Source organism: Melozone crissalis, unplaced genomic scaffold (genome assembly GCF_028551555.1).
Source record: "Melozone crissalis strain CALT ecotype California unplaced genomic scaffold, PUWL_Pcris_2 ptg000043l_1, whole genome shotgun sequence".
Classification (NCBI taxonomy): Eukaryota; Metazoa; Chordata; class Aves; order Passeriformes; family Passerellidae; genus Melozone; species Melozone crissalis.
Window position 1 is genome coordinate 831,087 of NW_026535821.1, and position 12,728 is coordinate 843,814.

Sequence of the window (12,728 nt, forward strand, 5' to 3'; positions counted from 1 at the left end):
GTCCATCCCAGTATAACCAGTATAACCCAGTCCATTCCCAGTATAAACCAGTCCCATACTGGTTCCCAGTAACAGCCCCGTTGCCGTGTCCCAGTCCATCCCAGTATAACCAGTATAACCAGTATAAACCAGTCCCATACTGGTTCCCAGTAACAGCTTTGTTGCCGTGTCCCAGTCCATCCCAGTATAACCAGTATAAGCAGTATAACCCAGTCCATTCCCAGTAGAAACCAGTCCCATACTGGTCTCCAGTAACGGCCCTGTTGCCGTGTCCCAGTCCATCCCAGTATAACCGGTATAACCCAGTCCATTCCCAGTAGAAACGAGTCCCATACTGGTTCCCAGTAACGGCCCCGTTGCCGTGTCCCAATCCATCCCAGTATAACCGGTATAGCCCAGTCCATTCCCAGAAGAAACCAGTCCCATACTGGTCTCCAGTAACGGCCCCGTTGCCGTGTCCCAGTCCATCCCGGTATAACCAGTATAACCAGAAGAAACCAGTTCCATACTGGTTCCCAGTAACAGCCCCATTGCCGTGTCCCTGTCCATCCCAGTATAACCAGTATAACCATTACAACCCAGTCCATTCCCAGTAGAAACCAGTCCCATACTGGTTCCCAGTAACGGCCCCGTTGCCGTGTCCCAGTCCATCCCAGTGTAACCAGTATATCCCAGTCCATTCCCAGTAGAAACCAGTCCCATACTGGTTCCCAGTAACGGCCCCGTTGCCGTGTCCCAAACCATCCCAGTATAACCGGTATAACCCAGTCCATTCCCAGTAGAAACCAGTCCCATACTGGTTCCCAGTAACGGCCCTGTTGCCGTTTCCCAATCCATCCCAGTATAAGCAGTATATCCCAGTCCATTCCCAGTAGAAACCAGTCCCGTACTGGTTCCCAGTAACAGCCCCGTTGCCGTGTCCCAGTCCATCCCAGTATAACCAGTATAACCAGTAGAAACCAGTTCCATACTGGTTTCCAGTAACAGCACCATTGCGGTGTCCCAGTCCATCCCAGTATAACCAGTATAACCATTACAACCCAGTCCATTCCCAGTAGAAACCAGTCCCATACTGGTTCCCAGTAACGGCCGCGTTGCCGTGTCCCAGTCCATCCCAGTATAACCAGTATAACCAGTAGAACCAGTATAACCAGTAGAAAACAGTCCCATACTGGTTCCCAGTAACAGCTTTGTTGCCGTGTCCCAGTCCATCCCAGTATAACCAGTATAAGCAGTATAACCCAGTCCATTCCCAGTAGAAACCAGTCCCATACTGGTCTCCAGTAACGGCCCTGTTGCCGTGTCCCAGTCCATCCCAGTAGAACCGGTATAACCCAGTCCATTCCCAGTAGAAACGAGTCCCATACTGGTTCCCAGTAACGGCCCCGTTGCCGTGTCCCAATCCATCCCAGTATAACCAGTATAACCCAGTCCATTCCCAGTAGAAACCAGTCCCATACTGGTCTCCAGTAACGGCCCTGTTGCCGTGTCCCAGTCCATCCCAGTATAACCGGTATAACCCAGTCCATTCCCAGTAGAAACCAGTCCCATACTGGTTCCCAGTAACGGCCCCGTTGTCGTGTCCCAATCCATCCCAGTATAAGCAGAATATCCCAGTCCATTCCCAGTAGAAACCAGTCCCGTACTGGTTCCCAGTAACAGCCCCGTTGCCGTGTCCCAGTCCATCCCAGTATAACCACTATAACCAGTATAACCAGTATAACCAGTAGAAACCAGTCCCATACTGGTTCCCAGTAACAGCTTTGTTGCCGTGTCCCAGTCCATCCCAGTATAACCAGTAAAAGCAGTATAACCTAGTCCATTCCCAGTAGAAACCAGTCCCATACTGGTCTCCAGTAACGGCCCTGTTGCCGTGTCCCAGTCCATCCCAGTATAACCGGTATAACCCAGTCCATTCCCAGTAGAAACCAGTCCCATACTGGTTCCCAGTAACGGCCCCGTTGCCGTGTCCCAATCCATCCCAGTATAACCAGTATAACCCAGTCCATTCCCAGTAGAAACCAGTCCCATACTGGTCTCCAGTAACGGCCCTGTTGCCGTGTCCCAGTCCATCCCAGTATAACCGGTATAACCCAGTCCATTCCCAGTAGAAACCAGTCCCATACTGGTTCCCAGTAACGGCCCCGTTGCCGTGTCCCAATCCATCCCAGTATAACCGGTAAAACCCAGTCCATTCCCAGTAGAAACCAGTCCCATACTGGTCTCCAGTAACGGCCCCGTTGCCGTGTCCCAGTCCATCCCAGTATAACCAGTATAACCAGAAGAAACCAGTTCCATACTGGTTCCCAGTAACAGCCCCATTGCCGTGTCCCTGTCCATCCCAGTATAACCAGTATAACCATTACAACCCAGTCCATTCCCAGTAGAAACCAGTCCCATACTGGTTCCCAGTAACGGCCCCGTTGCCGTGTCCCAGTCCATCCCAGTGTAACCAGTATATCCCAGTCCATTCCCAGTAGAAACCAGTCCCATACTGGTTCCCAGTAACGGCCCCGTTGCCGTGTCCCAAACTATCCCAGTATAACCGGTATAACCCAGTCCATTCCCAGTAGAAACCAGTCCCATACTGGTTCCCAGTAACACCCCCGTTGCCGTGTCCCATTCCATCCCAGTATAACCACTATAACCAGAAGAAACCAGTTCCATACTGGTTCCCAGTAACAGCCCCATTGCCGTGTCCCAGTCCATCCCAGTATAACCAGTATAACCATTACAAGCCAGTCCATTCCCAGTAGAAACCAGTCCCATACTGATTCCCAGTAACGGCCCTTTTGCCGTGTCCCAATCCATCCCAGTATAACCAGTATAACCCAGTCCATTCCCAGTAGAAACCAGTCCCATACTGGTCTCCAGTAACGGCCCCGTGTCCGTGTCCCAGTCCATCCCAGTATAACCAGTATATCCCAGTCCATTCCCAGTAGAAACCAGTCCCGTACTGGTTCCCAGTAACAGCCCCGTTGCCATGTCCCAGTCCATCCCAGTATAACCAGTATAACCCAGTCCATTCCCAGTAGAAACCAGTCCCATACTGGTTCCCAGTAACAGCCCCGTTGCCGTGTCCCAGTCCATCCCAGTATAACCACTATAACCAGTAGAAACAAGTTCCATACTGGTTCCCAGTAACAGCCCCATTGCCGTGTCCCAGTCCATCCCAGTATAACCAGTATAACCATTACAACCCAGTCCATTCCCAGTAGAAACCAGTCCCATACTGGTTCCCAGTAACGGCCCCGTTGCCGTGTCCCAAACCATCCCAGTATAACCCAGTCCGTTCCCAGTAGAAGCCAGTCCCATACTGGTTCCCAGTAACGGCCCCGTTGCCGTGTCCCAGTCCATCCCAGTATAACCAGTATATCCCAGTCCATTCCCTGTAGAAACCCGTCTCGTACTGGTTCCCAGTAACAGCCCCGTGGCCGTGTCCCTGTCCATCCCAGTATAACCACTATAACCAGTACAACCAGTATAAACAGTAGAAACCAGTCCCATACTGGTCTCCAGTAACAGCTTTGTTGCCGTGTCCCAGTCCATCCCAGTATAACCAGTATAAGCAGTATAACCTAGTCCATTCCCAGTAGACACCAGTCCCATACTGGTCTCCAGTAACGGCCCTTTTGCCGTGTCCCAGTCCATCCCAGTATAACCGGTATAACCCAGTCCATTCCCAGTAGAAACCAGTCCCATACTGGTTCCCAGTAACGGCCCCGTTGCCGTGTCCCAATCCATCCCAGTATAACCGGTATAACCCAGTCCATTCCCAGTAGAAACCAGTCCCCTACTGGTCTCCAGTAACCGCCCCGTTGCAGTGTCCCAGTCCATCCCAGTATAACCAGTATATCCCAGTCCATTCCCAGTATAAACCAGTCCCATACTGGTTCCCAGTAACAGCCCCGTTGCCGTGTCCCAGTCCATCCCAGTATAACCACTATAACCAGTAGAAACAAGTTCCATACTGGTTCCCAGTAACAGCCCCATTGCCGTGTCCCAGTCCATCCCAGTATAACCAGTATAACCATTACAACCCAGTCCATTCCCAGTAGAAACCAGTCCCATACTGGTTTCCCGTAGCGGCCCCGTTGCCGTGTCCCAATCCATCCCAGTATAACCCAGTCCATTCCCAGTAGAAACCAGTCCCATACTGGTTCCCAATAACGGCCCCGTTGCCGTGTCCCAGTCCATCCCAGTATAACCAGTATATCCCAGTCCATTCCCAGTAGAAACCAGTCCCGTACTGGTTCCCAGTAACAGCCCCGTTGCCGTGTCCCTGTCCATCCCAGTATAACCACTATAACCAGTATAACCAGTATAACCAGTAGAAACCAGTCCCATACTGGTTCCCAGTAACAGCTTTGTTGCCGTGTCCCAGTCCATCCCAGTATAACCAGTATAAGCAGTATAACCCAGTCCATTCCCAGTAGAAACCAGTCCCATACTGGTCTCCAGTAACGGCCCTGTTGCCGTGTCCCAGTCCATCCCAGTATAACCGGTATAACCCAGTCCATTCCCAGTAGAAACCAGTCCCATACTGGTTCCCAGTAACGGCCCCGTTGCCGTGTCCCAATCCATCCCAGTATAACCAGTATAACCCAGTCCATTCCCAGTAGAAACCAGTCCCATACTGGTCTCCAGTAACGGCCCTGCTGCCGTGTCCCAGTCCATCCCAGTATAACCGGTATAACCCAGTCCATTCCCAGTAGAAACCAGTCCCATACTGGTTCCCAGTAACAGCCCGGTTGCCATGTCCCAGTCCATCCCAGTATAACCAGTATAACCCAGTCCATTCCCAGTATAAACCAGTCCCATACTGGTTCCCAGTAACAGCCCCGTTGCCGTGTCCCAGTCCATCCCAGTATAACCAGTATAACCAGTAGAAACCAGTTCCATACTGGTTCCCAGTAACAGCACCATTGCCGTGTCCCAGTCCATCCCAGTATAACCAGTATAACCGGTAGAACCAGTATAACCAGTAGAAAAGAGTCCCATACTGGTTCCCAGTAACACCTTTGTTGCTGTGTCCCAGTCCATCCCAGTATAACCAGTATAAGCAGTATAACCCAGTCCATTCCCAGTAGAAACCAGTCCCATACTGGTCTCCAGTAACGGCCCTGTTGCCGTGTCCCAGTCCATCCCAGTATAACCGGTATAACCTAGTCCATTCCCAGTAGAAACCAGTCCCATACTGGTTCCCAGTAACGGCCCCGTTGCCGTGTCCCAATCCATCCCAGTATAAGCAGAATATCCCAGTCCATTCCAAGTAGAAACCAGTCCCGTACTGGTTCCCAGTAACAGCCCCGTTGCCGTGTCCTAGTCCATCCCAGTATAACCACTATAACCAGCATAACCAGTATAACCAGTAGAAACCAGTCCCATACTGGTTCACAGTAACAGCTTTGTTGCCGTGTCCCAGTCCATCCCAGTATAACCAGTATAAGCAGTATAACCCAGTCCATTCCCAGTAGAAACCACTCCCATACTGGTCTCCAGTAACGGCCCTGTTGCCGTGTCCCAGTCCATCCCAGTATAACCGGTATAACCCAGTCCATTCCCAGTAGAAACCAGTCCCATACTGGTTCCCAGTAACGGCCCCGTTGCCGTGTCCCAATCCATCCCAGTATAACCAGTATAACCCAGTCCATTCCCAGTAGAAACCAGTCCCGTACTGGTTCCCAGTAACAGCCCCGTTGCCGTGTCCCAGTCCATCCCCGTATAACCAGTATAACCCAGTCCATTCCCAGTATAAACCAGTCCCATACTGGTTCCCAGTAAAAGCCCTGTTGCCGTGTCCCAGTCCATCCCAGTATAACCAGTATAACCAGTAGACACCAGTTCCATACTGGTTCCCAGTAACAGCCCCATTGCCGTGTCCCAGTCCATCCCAGTATAACCAGTATAACCATTACAACCCAGTCCATTCCCAGTAGAAACCAGTCCCATACTGGTTCCCAGTAACGGCCCCGTTGCCATGTCCCAGTCCATCCCAGTATAACCCAGTCCACTCCCAGTAGAAACCAGTCCCATACTGGTTCCCAGTAACGGCCCCGTTGCCGTGTCCCAGTCCATCCCAATATAACCAGTATATCCCCGTCCATTCCCAGTAGAAACCAGTCCCGTACTGGGTCCCAGTAACAGCCCCGTTGCCGTGTCCCTGTCCATCCCAGTATAACCAGTATAACCAGTATAACCAGTATAACCAGTAGAAACCAGTCCCATACTGGTTCCCAGTAACAGCCCCGTTGCCGTGTCCCAGTCCATACCAGTATAACCAGTATAAGCAGTATAACCCAGTCCATTCCCAGTAGAAACCAGTCCCATACTGGTCTCCAGTAACGGCCCCGTTGCCGTGTCCCAATCAATCCTAGTATAACCAGTATATCCCAGTCAATTCCCAGTAGAAACTAGTCCCGTCCTGGTTCCCAGTAACAGCCCCGTTGCCGTGTCCCAGTCCATCCCAGTATAACCAGTATAACCAGTAGAACCAGTATAACCAGTAGAAAACAGTCCCATACTGGTTCCCAGTAACAGCTTTGTTGCCGTGTCCCAGTCCATCCCAGTATAACCAGTATAAGCAGTATAACCCAGTCCATTCCCAGTAGAAACCAGTCCCATACTGGTCTCCAGTAACGGCCCCGTGTCCGTGTCCCAGTCCATCCCAGTATAACCGGTATAACCCAGTCCATTCCCAGTAGAAACCAGTCCCATACTGGTTCCCAGTAACGGCCCCGTTGCCGTATCCCAATCCATCCCAGTATAAGCAGTATATCCCAGTCCATTCCCAGTAGAAACCAGTCCCGTACTGGTTCCCAGTAACAGCCCCGTTGCCGTGTCCCAGTCCATACCAGTATAACCACTATAACCAGTATAACCAGTATAACCAGTAGAAACCAGTCCCATACTGGTTCCCAGTAACAGCTTTGTTGCCGTGTCCAAGTCCATCCCAGTATAACCAGTATAAGCAGTATAACCCAGTCCATTCCCAGTAGAAACCAGTCCCATACTGGTCTCAAGTAACTGCCCTGTTGCCGTGTCCCAGTCCATCCCAGTATAACCGGTATAACCCAGTCCATTCCCAGTAGAAACCAGTCCCATACTGGTTCCCAGTAACGCCCCCGTTGCCGTGTACCAATCCATCCCAGTGTAACCAGTATAACCCAGTCCATTCCCAGTAGAAACCAGTCCCGTACTGGTTCCCAGTAACAGCCCCGTTGCCGTGTCCCAGTCCATCCCAGTATAACCAGTATAACCCAGTCCATTCCCAGTATAAACCAGTCCCATACTGGTTCCCAGTAAAAGCCCTGTTGCCGTGTCCCAGTCCATCCCAGTATAACCAGTATAACCAGTAGACACCAGTTCCATACTGGTTCCCAGTAACAGCCCCATTGCCGTGTCCCAGTCCATCCCAGTATAACCAGTATAACCATTACAACCCAGTCCATTCCCAGTAGAAACCAGTCCCATACTGGTTCCCAGTAACGGCCCCGTTGCCATGTCCCAGTCCAACCCAGTATATCCCAGTCCACTCCCAGTAGAAACCAGTCCCATACTGGTTCCCAGTAACGGCCCCGTTGCCGTGTCCCAGTCCATCCCAGTATAACCAGTATATCCCAGTCCATTCCCAGTAGAAACCAGTCCCGTACTGGGTCCCAGTAACAGCCCCGTTGCCGTGTCCCTGTCCATCCCAGTATAACCAGTATAACCAGTAGAAACCAGTCCCATACTGGTTCCCAGTAACAGCTTTGTTGCCGTGTCCCAGTCCATCCCAGTATAACCAGTATAAGCAGTATAACCCAGTCCATTCCCAGTAGAAACCAGTCCCATACTGGTCTCCAGTAACGGCCCTGTTGCCGTGTCCCAGTCCATCCCAGTATAACCGGTATAACCCAGTCCATTCCCTGTAGAAACCAGTCCCATACTGGTTCCCAGTAACGGCCCCGTTGCCGTGTCCCAATCCATCCCAGTATAACCAGTATAACCCAGTCCATTCCCAGTAGAAACCAGTCCCATACTGGCCTCCAGTAACGGCCCCGTTGCCGTGTCCCAGTCCATCCCAGTATAACCAGTATATCCCAGTCCATTCCCAGTAGAAACCAGTCCCGTACTGGTTCCTAGTAACAGCCCCGTTGCCATGTCCCAGTCCATCCCAGTATAACCAGTATAACCCAGTCCATTCCCAGTATAAACCAGTCCCATACTGGTTCCCAGTAACAGCCCCGTTGCCGTGTCCTAGTCCATCCCAGTATAACCAGTATAACCAGTAGAAACCAGTTCCATACTGGTTCCCAGTAACAGCCCCATTGCCGTGTCCCAGTCCATCCCAGTATAACCAGTATAACCATTACAACCCAGTCCATTCCCAGTAGAAACCAGTCCCATACTGGTTCCCAGTAACGGCCCTGTTGCCGTGTCCCAGTCCATCCCAGTATAACCCAGTCCATTCCCAGTAGAAACCAGTCCCATACTGGTTCCCAGTAACGGCCCCGTTGCCGTGTCCCAATCAATCCCATTATAAGCAGTATATCCCAGTCCATCCCAGTATAACCAGTATAACCAGTATAACCAGTATAACCAGTAGAAACCAGTCCCATACTGGTTCCCAGTAAAAGCCCCGTTGCCGTGTCCCAGTCCATCCCAGTATAACCAGTATAAGCAGTATAACCCAGTCCATTCCCAGTAGAAACCAGTCCCATACTGGTCTCCAGTAACGGCCCTGTTGCCGTGTCCCAGTCCATCCCAGTATAACCGGTATAACCCAGTCCATTCCCAGTAGAAACCAGTCCCATACTGGTTCCCAGTAACGGCCCCGTTGACGTGTCCCAATCCATCCCAGTATAACCAGGATAAACAAGTCCATTCCCAGTAGAAACCAGTCCCGTACTGGTTCCCAGTAACAGCCCCGTTGCCATGTCCCAGTCCATCCCAGTATAACCAGTATAACCCAGTCCATTCCCAGTATAAACCAGTCCCATACTGGTTCCCAGTAACAGCCCCGTTGCCGTGTCCCAGTCCATACCAGTATAACCAGTATAACCAGTAGAAACCAGTCCCATACTGGTTCCCAGTAGCAGCTTTGTTGCCGTGTCCCAGTCCATCCCAGTATAACCAGTATAAGCAGTATAACCCAGTCCATTCCCAGTAGAAACCAGTCCCATACTGGTCTCCAGTAACGGCCCTGTTGCCGTGTCCCAGTCTATCCCAGTATAACCAGTATAAGCAGTATAACCCAGTCCATTCCCAGTAGAAACCAGTCCCATACTGGTCTCCAGTAACGGCACTGTTGCCGTGTCCCAGTCCATCCCAGTATAACCGGTATAACCCAGTCCATTCCCAGTAGAAACCAGTCCCATACTGGTTCCCAGTAACGGCCCCGTTGCCGTGTCCCAATCCATCCCAGTATAACCGGTATAACCCAGTCCATTCCCAGTAGAAACCAGTCCCATACTGGTCTCCAGTAACGGCCCCGTTGCCATGTCCCAGTCCATCCCAGTATAACCAGTATAACCAGAAGAAACCAGTTCCATACTGGTTCCCAGTAACAGCCCCATTGCCGTATCCCTGTCCATCCCAGTATAACCAGTATAACCATTACAACCCAGTCCATTCCCAGTAGAAACCAGTCCCATACTGGTTCCCAGTAACGGCCCCGTTGCCGTGTCCCAGTCCATCCCAGTGTAACCAGTATATCCCAGTCCATTCCCAGTAGAAACCAGTCCCATACTGTTTCCCAGTAACGGCCCCGTTGCCGTGTCCCAATCCATCCCAGTATAACCGGTATAACCCAGTCCATTCCCAGTAGAAACCAGTCCCATACTGGTTCCCAGTAACAGCCCCGTTGCCGTGTCCCAGTCCATCCCAGTATAACCAGTATAACCAGAAGAAACCAGTTCCATACTGGTTCCCAGTAACAGCCCCATTGCCGTGTCCCAGTCTATCCCAGTATAACCAGTATAACCATTACAAGCCAGTCCATTCCCAGTAGAAACCAGTCCCATACTGGTTCCCAGTAACGGCCCCGTTGCCGTGTCCCAGTCCATCCCAGTGTAACCAGTATATCCCAGTCCATTCCCAGTAGAAACCAGTCTTGTACTGGTTCCCAGTAACGGCCCCCTTGCCATGTCCCAGTCCATCCCAGTATAACCAGTATAACCCAGTCCATTCCCATTATAAACCAGTCCCATACTGGTTCCCAGTAACGGCCCCGTTGACGTGTCCCAGTCCATCCCAGTTTAACCAGTATATCCCAGTCCATTCCTAGTAGAAACCAGTCCCGTACTGGTTCCCAGTAACAGCCCCGTTGCCGTGTCCCTGTCCATCCCAGTATAACCAGTATAACCAGTAGAAACCAGTCCCATACTGGTTCCCAGTAACAGCTTTGTTGCCGTGTCCCAGTCCATCCCAGTATAACCAGTATAAGCAGTATAACCCAGTCCATTCCCAGTAGAAACCAGTCCCATACTGGTCTCCAGTAACGGCCCTGTTGCCGTGTCCCAGTCCATCCCAGTATAACCAGTATAACCCAGTCCATTCCCAGTAGAAACCAGTCCCATACTGGTTCCCCAGTAACGGCCCCGTTGCCGTGTCCCAATCCATCCCAGTATAACCAGTATAACCCAGTCCATTCCCAGTAGAAACCAGTCCCATACTGGTCTCCAGTAACGGCCCCGTTGCCGTGTCCCAGTCCATCCCAGTATAACCAGTATATCCCAGTCCATTCCCAGTAGAAACCAGTCCCGTACTGGTCTCCAGTAACAGCCCCGTTGCCATGTCCCAGTCCATCCCAGTATAACCAGTATATCCCAGTCCATTCCCAGTATAAACCAGTCCCATACTGGTTCCCAGTAACAGCCCCGTTGCCGTGTCCCAGTCCATTCCAGTATAACCAGTATAACCATTACAACCCAGTCCATTCCCAGTAGAAACCAGTCCCATACTGGTTCCCAGTAACGGCCCTGTTGCCGTGTCCCAGTTTATCCCAGTATAACCCAGTCCATTCCCAGTAGAAACCAGTCCCATACTGGTTCCCAGTAACGGTCCCGTTGCCGTGTCCCAATCCATCCCATTATAAGCAGTATATCCCAGTCCATTCCCAGTAGAAACCAGTCCCGTACTGGTTCCCAGTAACAGCCCCGTTGCCGTGTCCCAGTCCATCCCAGTATAACCAGTATAACCAGTAGAACCAGTATAACCAGTAGAAACCAGTCCCATACTGGTTCCCAGTAACAGCTTTGTTGCCGTGTCCCAGTCCATCCCAGTATAACCAGTATAAGCAGTATAACCCAGTCCATTCCCAGTAGAAAACCAGTCCCATACTGGTCTCCAGTAACGGCCCTGTTGCCGTGTCCCAGTGCATCCCAGTATAACCGGTATAACCCAGTCCATTCCCAGTAGAAACCAGTCCCATACTGGTTCCCAGTAACGGCCCCGTTGACGTGTCCCAATCCATCCCAGTATAACCAGTATAAACCAGTCCATTCCCAGTAGAAACCTGTCCCGTACTGGTTCCCAGTAACAGCCCCGTTGCCGGTGTCCCAGTCCATCCCAGTATAACCAGTATAACCCAGTCCATTCCCAGTATAAACCAGTCCCATACTGGTTCCCAGTAAGAGCCCCGTTGCCGTGTCCCAGTCCATCCCAGTATAACCAGTATAACCAGTAGAAACCAGTTCCATACTGGTTCCCAGTAACAGCACCATTGCCGTGTCCCAGTCCATCCCAGTATAACCAGTATAACCGGTAGAACCAGTATAACCAGTAGAAAACAGTCCCATACTGGTTCCCCAGTAACACCTTTGTTGCTGTGTCCCAGTCCATCCCAGTATAACCAGTATAAGCAGTATAACCCAGTCCATTCCCAGTAGAAACCAGTCCCATACTGGTCTCCAGTAACGGCCCTGTTGCCGTGTCCCAGTCCATCCCAGTATAACCGGTATAACCTAGTCCATTCCCAGTAGAAACCAGTCCCATACTGGTTCCCAGTAACGGCCCCGTTGCCGTGTCCCAATCCATCCCAGTATAAGCAGAATATCCCAGTCCATTCCAAGTAGAAACCAGTCCCGTACTGGTTCCCAGTAACAGCCCCGTTGCCGTGTCCTAGTCCATCCCAGTATAACCACTATAACCAGCATAACCAGTATAACCAGTAGAAACCAGTCCCATACTGGTTCACAGTAACAGCTTTGTTGCCGTGTCCCAGTCCATCCCAGTATAACCAGTATAAGCAGTATAACCCAGTCCATTCCCAGTAGAAACCACTCCCATACTGGTCTCCAGTAACGGCCCTGTTGCCGTGTCCCAGTCCATCCCAGTATAACCGGTATAACCCAGTCCATTCCCAGTAGAAACCAGTCCCATACTGGTTCCCAGTAACGGCCCCGTTGCCGTGTCCCCAATCCATCCCAGTATAACCAGTATAACCCAGTCCATTCCCAGTAGAAACCAGTCCCGTACTGGTTCCCAGTAACAGCCCCGTTGCCGTGTCCCAGTCCATCCCCGTATAACCAGTATAACCCAGTCCATTCCCAGTATAAACCAGTCCCATACTGGTTCCCAGTAAAAGCCCTGTTGCCGTGTCCCAGTCCATCCCAGTATAACCAGTATAACCAGTAGACACCAGTTCCATACTGGTTCCCAGTAACAGCCCCCATTGCCGTGTCCCAGTCCATCCAGTATAACCAGTATAACCATTACAACCCAGTCCCATTCCCAGTAGAAACCAG